Below are 9,527 nucleotides of genomic sequence, written 5' to 3'. Positions count from 1 at the left end.
GAGTGCGTGTTTATGGTCAGGAGTTTTCTGTTACTTGGTTTACCTTTGTCCTCACTGAGTCAAATCTTCGTGAAATAAATTTTGGTATTCCGGTATTCCATTGTAACGCGAGTGTCGTCTTCAGGTAGCGAAAATCAGGAAAAAACTTTGCGTTGAAAGCAAGTACGCGCAGTAATATAGAATACTGACAGCACAGTAATTGCAAAGTTGCAATTTGGGTGGTGCGTTTTCATAAGATCCTTCTTACAAAAAAAAAAACAAAAAAAAAACAATACAAGTTCAGTGTTTAGTGAAGCATTTGTGCGAAGCCGGTTTGCAGAAAGTGTGGCCCCTAACATCAAGCACAGTCGTCCTACATAGGAATGAAGTTCCGTTCGAGCGGATTGAGAAAGCTGGTGGTGTGAATCTTATTTTTCAGCTTGCATTTGTATTCAGCTTGTAACAAGCCAGTTACCCCAATCCCATGTGTAACTTACTTATAGTGAACACACACTCCAATGCAGTAACACAATTTCTGTGCTGTGTAATAGTTTCCAACGGGGCGCACTTTATTGTTCCACAAGGCCCTACTATGCATTGTTTATGTTATCTTTATGCATACCCATTAATGTACAAAATGAAAGTGAGCGGTTTCTGCCTTTCATGATATATGTGCATGTGTATTTACGTTCAAAATAAAACTGAGAGGCCTCTGCCTTTTTGCCATGCCTCTTATGATATATGTGCATGTGTATTTACGCTCAAAATAAAACTGGGAGGCCTCTGCCTTTTTGCCACCTCTATTATCAGTCACCCTGTGTGCCCAGTGTGATTGCAATCAGCAGTGAAGGTAATTTCCCATTGATGGTGTGTGCATTGCCCTGTTCACACGACCCTGTGCCCATCAATGCGCATTTTCAATACCAATTCTTTTTTTGGCAGCAACTGTTTTGTGGGCTGCTTAACTAGCCTCGGTTTCAGTGAGATTTGACTGTGCATATAAATTTTGCTTGAACATGTGTAGGGCGCAAAGCAGCTACACTACTCAGAAAGGAGCAAACTTTTTTGTAGTTGTTGCAGGCAAATTCCATCACGTTATGCAAAAAAGGTGTTTTACTATGTCTTGTCATCTTTACAAAATGTGTCTGCATAATGGAGCAGTGGTATTGCCTATAAAACAACTGGAAAAGCTCCTGTGAACCTTGAAACTTGTCACTCTCAAAATTGTTTGTGTTCTTCCTTTTACTTTTACTGTGTGGTTCTATTACTGCGCTCTTTTGTTAACATTATTACTATGAGGGCTCTGTTTCGAGTCCCCATGTGTATTTGGCGTCACAAAAATGAGACTGCAATACCACAGCCCATGCATGCGGGCCCAACACAGGACTTGCATAACACAGGTTTACTGTTTAATACATGTATCGATATCTTTACACTTGTGGTGCTTTGCCACGCGCTCCTTCAGCGACATGCAACTTTTCCAATCCTGTCTGGATGGCACCTGTCGAGTTGCTATGTAAAGTACGCACAACTGATCTGTTATTACTATTGCTGGAAAGTTGTTTAACAGGGCGTAGCTTACAATTGTCTTCTTCCAGCACCACAGCACAATTCTGATAGTAACAGTGTTTATTCCATGAATTTTTCGCCCATTGCAACCACCTATTGTCGAATATATGTTAGTTTAACTTTCAAAAGCACAGTAAGTGGAAACTCAGTGTAGTATTTTAATTTAAAGAACACCGAGTCTTCATTTTTTTCCCCCTTAGTTTAGCTTGTTTGTTTAAAACTCGTACACAATCTGTTGTTGGAAACTGGGCATAGATGGGAACCGGCCCATGCAGATGAAGAGGAATGCACATCTGTACACACTTGACTGATTCCTCACAGCTACTTGTGTCTCTAGCATAACAAACACTAGAGGAGCTCCTGGGGAAAAGGAACCTCTGCCATGCCATGCATGCTGAACTTCTAGCACGTGCTACTTACATACTCAGTGGGTATGCTTGATGAGAGGAGGTCTTGTTGCAGGGGCCTCCAGTTGGATCGGTCTTACCGCAGCAAGGACTCTGGTCTGATTATTCCCCATTTGTCAACCCACTCTCCAAAAAATTTAAACGCCAAAGACATTTCTTTTAGCTGAGTGCCATGACTACCAATACAATATCTGTGGCCACCACATACGCGAGAATATCACAAAGAGGCCCTTTAACATTATTTTGGGTCGTTTTATTGTTTGCAAAAGTGCCCAAAATTTGTTCAGTTGCATTCTGGGGCTGATTTGTTGCTAGGCATAACCTAATGATAAGGTGTTTTGCACAGCATTGTTTCAGTTAACTGGCCCAACACATTTTAAATACTCATCCGGGGATTTGCATTTGCTTTAGCTTGATAATTTTTCTGTGACCATAAATTTCAAGGTACGTGAATTTTACATCAAGATTGATGCTTATAGTGCGGTGGAATGCTTATGTTTGCATTGTAGGAACACAAACACACTGTTGCTGCTGCAAGTTTTTCCACAGCAAAAGTAGATTGTCTGAATGCAAGCAAAACGTGCTTGATACTCTGTATAATTCGCAATGTAAACAGTATATGCTGCACTGTCAGCAAATTTGTTGAAATAGTTTTCAAAATCAAGCTCCAGAAATTGTTGGTATTGTTAATAATGGCTTGCTTGAGGGACCCACCGTACTGCTTAATGTGAACTCTCTTTACAGACGAAACAGACAAGTGTATGGCTTTTAAATTTCTGAGCAATAAATTGTTAGGCTGCTAGCAGAAGTGTTGAGTACAGTGTTTTTCTAATGGGTACTGCTTCAATTGTGTTTGTACTTGGCTGAACTACCATGAAGCAGACTGGCAAGGCTTTTGTATTTTGTCAGTTTATGAAAAATGGAATAGCAGCATTTGTATGATTCCAAACGTTTAGGGGTGCTTGCAGAAATTTTCAAGCGAGAACATCTGGTTGCAGAGCATTTACTGGTTGTGCACAGAGGCAGGCCCAGAGAGAGACTGTGAGAAGGGGGTGGGAAGGCCCGTGGATCTACAGTGGGGAAGCACCTTTGGGCCATGACCAAGAAAGAGGGAAGGAGTGGGTCACATATTGCTGTCTCTTGGTGGGGTCAGTTTCGTGGACACTCGGGAATACATTGTCACTGTGGGCACCTAGATGATTCTTTGTCCCACAAAGGGTCACACCCAAGTTTTACCGAACTGCACTGCTCCTTCCTTTGTGTAAACTCTTGTGGCTACTGTGCCAAATTTTCTTGGCAGGTAGGTGTCCCGAGAGATGCAGCTCGCTCCAAGTATAACACACCCAAAAAGGACAATTATACATATACAATGTACTCTGAAAATGCTGTTTGTTAAATCAATTCAAATTTGGCTGGTTTACATGCCGGAGTGTCACAGGCTATAGAGGCGGACAGCAGTGCAGGGCTCCGAATCATTTTGAGTGCCTGGGGATCTTTAATATGCGATGGAAACTTGCCACAGAGGCATTTTTTTGCTATTTGCCCCTATCTGGAAAGCAACCACCATGGCTGGGATAAAAACTGTGCCCTTCAGCTCAGCAGCACAACGCCTTAGTCACTGAGCCGCCACGGCGGGCATCATTGTTTGACCTACATGCTGAAACCAGCTAGATTTAACAGCTGAGGAACTAATTTTCTGGCGGCCCGTTGCCTAAAGCCGTTTGGTTCCAGTGTGGTTCCAGTTCCTTGTGGCCACTTTTGGTGCTCATGGGACAAAAAAAGGGAGGAAAAATGAAAGGAAAAAGAAAGAAAGATTGCACTGCCACTTTGCCATAGAGGACAGTAACTAGGGCCAGTGTCAGAAAACGGAGTTACCATCATAACCACGTCATTCTTCTCAGCATGGGATGACCAGACACCTGATATGATCCCAAGCAAATTGAATCGCTATCCATACATAAGCAAATCACATATTCATACATAGGTATCTGCAATGTTGGCTCGTATGACAGAAGCCACAAATGGTATCTGGCTATACACTTTGTAGGCTGAGATTAAAGGTTTGATCGCAATAAGCACAACACAGGCAGCTTTCGCTTGGCCTCAATGAATTCAACAAGTTTGCCTGATAAATGTTTTATTTCTGCATGCTGTACACACAAGGACACAAAGTAGCACATAGTACGCTGCACAACTTGTGGAGGAAAATGTAGGAACCAAGCATGGGTCCGTAAAATCAACTACTACTGCAATGCCACGTGGTGTAGCAACAACCAACGTTAGTAATACGGTGGAATCCGACTCGGCTTCAGACAAACTCAGTTAAGACGAACTCGAAGGGTAGGGCGCAGAACACTTTTGCTCTCTTGTAAGGTCTACAACGCAAACAACCTTTACTTAAAACAAATTTCTGGTAATACAAACAGGTTTGCATAGGCCATTTCAGTTTCTTTTGACAGGAATACTGTATATTGCTTGGGTAATCAGAACTAGTTTGTAGACTTTTTGCATTGCACTAATTTGTTGGTTGTTCCGCCTGTGCTGGGAATGAAATGGTAGTAATAGAAATGCCGCATGAGCAATTTTTTTCCTGTCTTGTTGAGATCCATAAAGAAAATAGTAGAAAGCTTTTGATCTCCAAAAAAATGGACAACAGGTAAAGTTAAGACATTTGAACATTACCACATTGTAAAAATAGACCACTTAGAAGGAAAAAGTTGAGAACAAACGCACTAAACAAAAGGTAACCCTATTTGGTTATGAATACCCACATTTCCCTACCTTGTTTTGTCACAGAAAAAACTGAGAGATGTGCCATTATAAAAAATATAAACCATAATGTGGCTAAATATGAAAGGTCTGCCTAACCAAGGCCCCTGACATGCCTCAAACAAAAAACTCCCCCCAAAAAATACAAACAAGGAAGACCCTAAAAAGGAAAAAAATTATACCACAAAGGTGAATCCCATGTTGAGGCCTTATGTGATTACCAAAACATAAATATAAAAGTCTAAGAACCGAAGGCGAACTTGCAAAACAGCGCATACCTATTTGTCTCTCTTGTGGTTGGGGGTCAGTGCTACTGCCATGAAACCGAAAGGTTCATAAGATGGAGGGCATAAGAATACTTCGTATTAGCGGACATTTTGTTATCGGATGTCTCAGCAATTTAGTACTTACCTGTTGCCATTTATTTGTAAAAACAATTTTCCCACTCCCTCAACACTGTGAAGCAGGCAAGGTGTCATACAGAGCAGCAGCCAGTGCTACCAGGTAGCACCTTTTACTGAAAATCTGCAAAGCTGGCTTCGGTACAGAATACATGCATTCATCCCTCACACAAAACAATAGTGTTGGAATGGCACTGGTAGGTACAAAATACATTAGGTAGCACTAGTGAGCAAAGTGGTGAAAGTTAACAAAACTTGCAGGTGGTTACTACTTGCTGCTCCCCACAGGCCTACCTTTACAGTGACGCAGCATGCCCAAGCATTATTTGGCACAGGGTACAGCACGTTTTGCTGATTGCATGAACAGGCGCAAAGTCATAATTTTTGTTCAGGTGCAAATTCTTGCCCGACGACAATTTAGGTGGTGCGACACACAGAAGCAGCAAGCACAAGCATTATTACTGTAGTCAAGGTTTTCACGACATACCGTCTGGCCAGGAAACATCCTTGAAATGGTTTACTGGTCACTGGTCAAATATACAAATGCCGTTTCGGGAGCACAACAGCTCCCTTGTTCACACTGAGGCGACCGGCGGGACTTCGCCGCATTATGTAGCCAAAACGCATTTTGGACTGCACGTAGTTGCTAAGGCTGAACGTCGCCTCCTTCAGGTGCAGATTGAAGACTGCAAGCTAGCAACGAAGCGCCTGCAAACCGACCTGTTTTTTGCCAAACGGCAACTGGGATGCATTGCTCCGGACATCTTTGTGAACGTGCAATTCGTTACTAACCAAGAGGTGCACTCACGAGAGGCCAGGCACAAGTCCCAAAACCAAAAGACGCAGGCATTACTTGCTGAAAAGGGAACAGCAAGCAGGGCCAAGCCGAACTTCGAAACACGGAACCTGTCGTCAAACAAAATCAGCCCACTGGAATATAAGCTATTCAGCCGAGCCTTGAATTTAAACCAAGGGAAGGCACCGGACCCACAGAGGGTTGCCTGTGCTGTTGAAGGGGCAGTGCGACACCTAGAACAAGACGTCCAGGACAAGTTTCAGGTCAAGACGATAGGCGTGTTGTCTCGCATGAAGAAGCCATCATCAAGGCGCTCTCTTGAAAGGGATGAGTGCTTGGCAATCCGAAGTCTGCAGGCTAACAAGGGTATAGGGATCCTACCAGCAGCTAAGGGTAATGTTACTGTTACCCTTGACCGGTCTTTATACAGGGAAAAAATGGAGGCCATGCTTCCAGACGAAACCACATATTGCCGGCTGCCAAAGGACCCTACTCCTAAGGTGCAGACGTCTCTCCAAAAAAATGCTCGCAGAGGTTTTTCAGGGGCCTCCCCCCCTCTATGAACTGGATTTATTACCAGCTGCTATGAACTAACGGATCAGCAACCGCGATATATGGACTGCCAAAGGGCCAAAAACAGGAAATTCCCCTGCGCCCAATAGTGGATTTCAGAAGGTCTACCTTGTGCTCGCTGTCACAGTACCTTCGCGGCGTTCTGGCTCCACTAGTTGGCAAGACAGGTACAAGCATCAAGAACTAATCCGCTTTCAGCAACAAGGTAAAAGCACTCGTTCCTGAAGACACAGACATGATGGTGTCCTTCGATTTCTGCCCACCTTTTACAAGCATACCCATGGACCTCGCAGTGGAGACCAGAGACTTCTATACAATTGAAGGCTCAGGTGGAGACCTGCAAACAGCGCCTCGACGATGATGATTCATGGCAAGATTGGACGCCTGTCAACGTCGTGGAGCCTTGCCAGCTTTTGCGTTTGTTTCGCCAACACGTACTTTACGTACAATGGCAATTTCTACAAGCAGAATTTTGGCACGGCAATGGGGTAGCCGTTTCGGTCACAACAGCGAACATCGCTATGGCAGCCATCGAGAGCAAAGCTATGGCCACCTTCCAACTGCGGCCAAATATATTCCTGAGGTAACAACTGTTTCCGTGTCATAGACCACAAGCACACGCATGCTTTTCTGGGCCACCTCAACGGCACTGAACCGTCAATTAGTTTTACTCTTGAGAAAGTTGAGGAAGAGACCGACGGCTGCCTCCCGTTCCTCGATGCCATGGTAACCCGCGCTCCAACTGGCCTTACTTTCGGCATCTACCGGAAGCCTACGCACTCGAGAAGGTACCTGAATTTTAATTCAGTGCAGCCAGCCAGTCACAAGCGCCCTGTGGTGGCTTCTCTAGCCAACCCAGTGCTCTAAACGAAGAGATGAAAAGAATCGAAACTGACCTGCAAAGAAACGGCTACCCACTTCCGTTAATTAGGAATACATGCAAAAGATTGGCACTAACCAATGAGCCTTCCGCCGAGGAAAGCAGAAAAAGGAAACAAAATGAAGCGCGCCCTTGTCCCATATACGCCAGGAATCACCGAAGCGCTTGGACTCCGCAAACATGGCGGCACTATTGCGCGTGTCCCAACGAGCAAGATACGGCCTCAACTTGTAAACGTGAAAGACCAGCTGCCTCGCAAGAAAAAGTTCCTGGGCGTTGTTTATGAAATTTCCTGCGCCAACTGTTCGTCAACTTACATAGGCGAAACGAAGGACTTTACAAGACGCCTGAAAGAACACCAGAATGACGTACAGAAAAAAAAAAGTATCACCGAATGCAATCGGCAAGCATACGAAGGAACCACCCATGAGATTAACTGGAACCAAACAAAGGTAATGACAACGGAAAAGAATGTATCAACCCATCGAAACCTGGAGTCACTAATCATCCAGACAGCATCCAACACTCCTAACAGGCACAATGGAACTTTGGATCCTATCTATGCAGAGTCACTGAAAACACTGCTGAGTGCTACATAACCCGGGGATGTCCAGCCAGTTGCTTCAGTTTGAACAAGGGAGCCGTAGTGGTCCTGAAACGTCATTTGTATATTTTGACTTTGGTCAGGGACCAGTAAACCATTTCAAGCATTATTACTGTACACTGCACACAGGCCTTCACCCATATCCAACTGCACACATGCGAAAAGCACATTCTAAAAAGCAAAGAGACTGAGCACATGCAGTGCAATAAAAAGAAACACAACTGTGAGCATGAATTGCATGTCCCTGTCGTAATCAAAGAATACACCCCAATAAAAAAATATGCGCACTAATTGTCCGACAGGGAGCATGCTACAAGTCACTACACTGTACACATTGGCCGACCACACAATGGGCAGAGGAAATTTGCAAGCAGAACTGCACTGAAGCACTTCTCTTGAAATGCAGCTGCTGTATGTGCTCCATAACAATTCTCCATAGCACCTTAGCTACACAAGATTAGAGCATCATGTTTTGGGGAAAAATGCACCCAATACAAATCACGTTTGCAGTGGCTACCTGAGGAGATATCAGTGTTAGCACCTTTTGCACATTGTGGCATATACAAGTTGGTACGGGGAAAATGGTGGCATATACAAGTTGGCAGGGGGGAAAATGCCAGCCACGCCTGTCCACATAGCCTTTGAAATGAGCACTGCCACACCATAAGGCCTGCACTGCACATACTGGCTGTGTTCCGGGTAAAAAGTTCAGTGACAACCTGCGTGCTCATACTTCGCAAACCGACATAACCCTGGCACTCACTTTTGCCTTCAGTGAGTCAAAGGCAGGCCTGTGCTGCTCTGCGCTTATCTTGCACTGTGCTGTATAAAGGTTAGTGATTCGCAGAACTCGCACATCAGCAATGTTGGGAATAAAAGTGCATTGGCAGAAGCAGCCAAAACCACCGAAGCGACAACATGTGAGTCCAATCCTACAGCATTGTCTGTACCCATGGGAGTGCCAGATAATGCCGCAGTCACAGCAAAGGGGTCCAAAACCACCCCGTCTGTGTTGCTAAATGTGGTTGTGCTGGGACACGAGTGTGCTTGTCAACACTTTTCACCATGCAGTAGTCACCCATGCACCTTACCTAATCCAGTCCCCATGGGACCACAAGGTAATTTTGCATTTCTGGACGTCCGTATTCTTGGAAAGCTGCACGGTGCCAAGTTTACCATCACTGACAGCCCAATGTGGTCAGTAATAATCGAAAAAAGACTGAAATAACAAGCTGGAGTTGACATAACATTTTTGCTGGATACGAGTTGCAGGCAGCATCGAGAAGCTCCTACAAGGACAAAGGCTGGAATGGGATGGTTTGCTTCATTGTGCGGCCTCAAGGTTTTCAGCGCCGTACCGCTGCTGTGAGCACATATGTGCTCATGAGCAGTGGCTATGGCCACAACATAGCCTCGGCACACTTCAGTAATGCACACTTGACCACATAGAGTAGTGGTAAACTTGGACAGTTCATGGAAAGGAACACAGCGGTAGACTTTGTGCACCTGGCTGAAATGGTGCCTTAGGACAAAAAACTGACGAAAATGG

The sequence above is a fragment of the Haemaphysalis longicornis genome, unplaced genomic scaffold (assembly GCF_048455015.1).
Source record: "Haemaphysalis longicornis isolate Haplotype H1 unplaced genomic scaffold, Haemaphysalis longicornis Haplotype H1 scaffold_6, whole genome shotgun sequence".
NCBI lineage: Eukaryota > Metazoa > Arthropoda > Arachnida > Ixodida > Ixodidae > Haemaphysalis > Haemaphysalis longicornis.
This window is presented reverse-complemented; position numbering follows the sequence as displayed.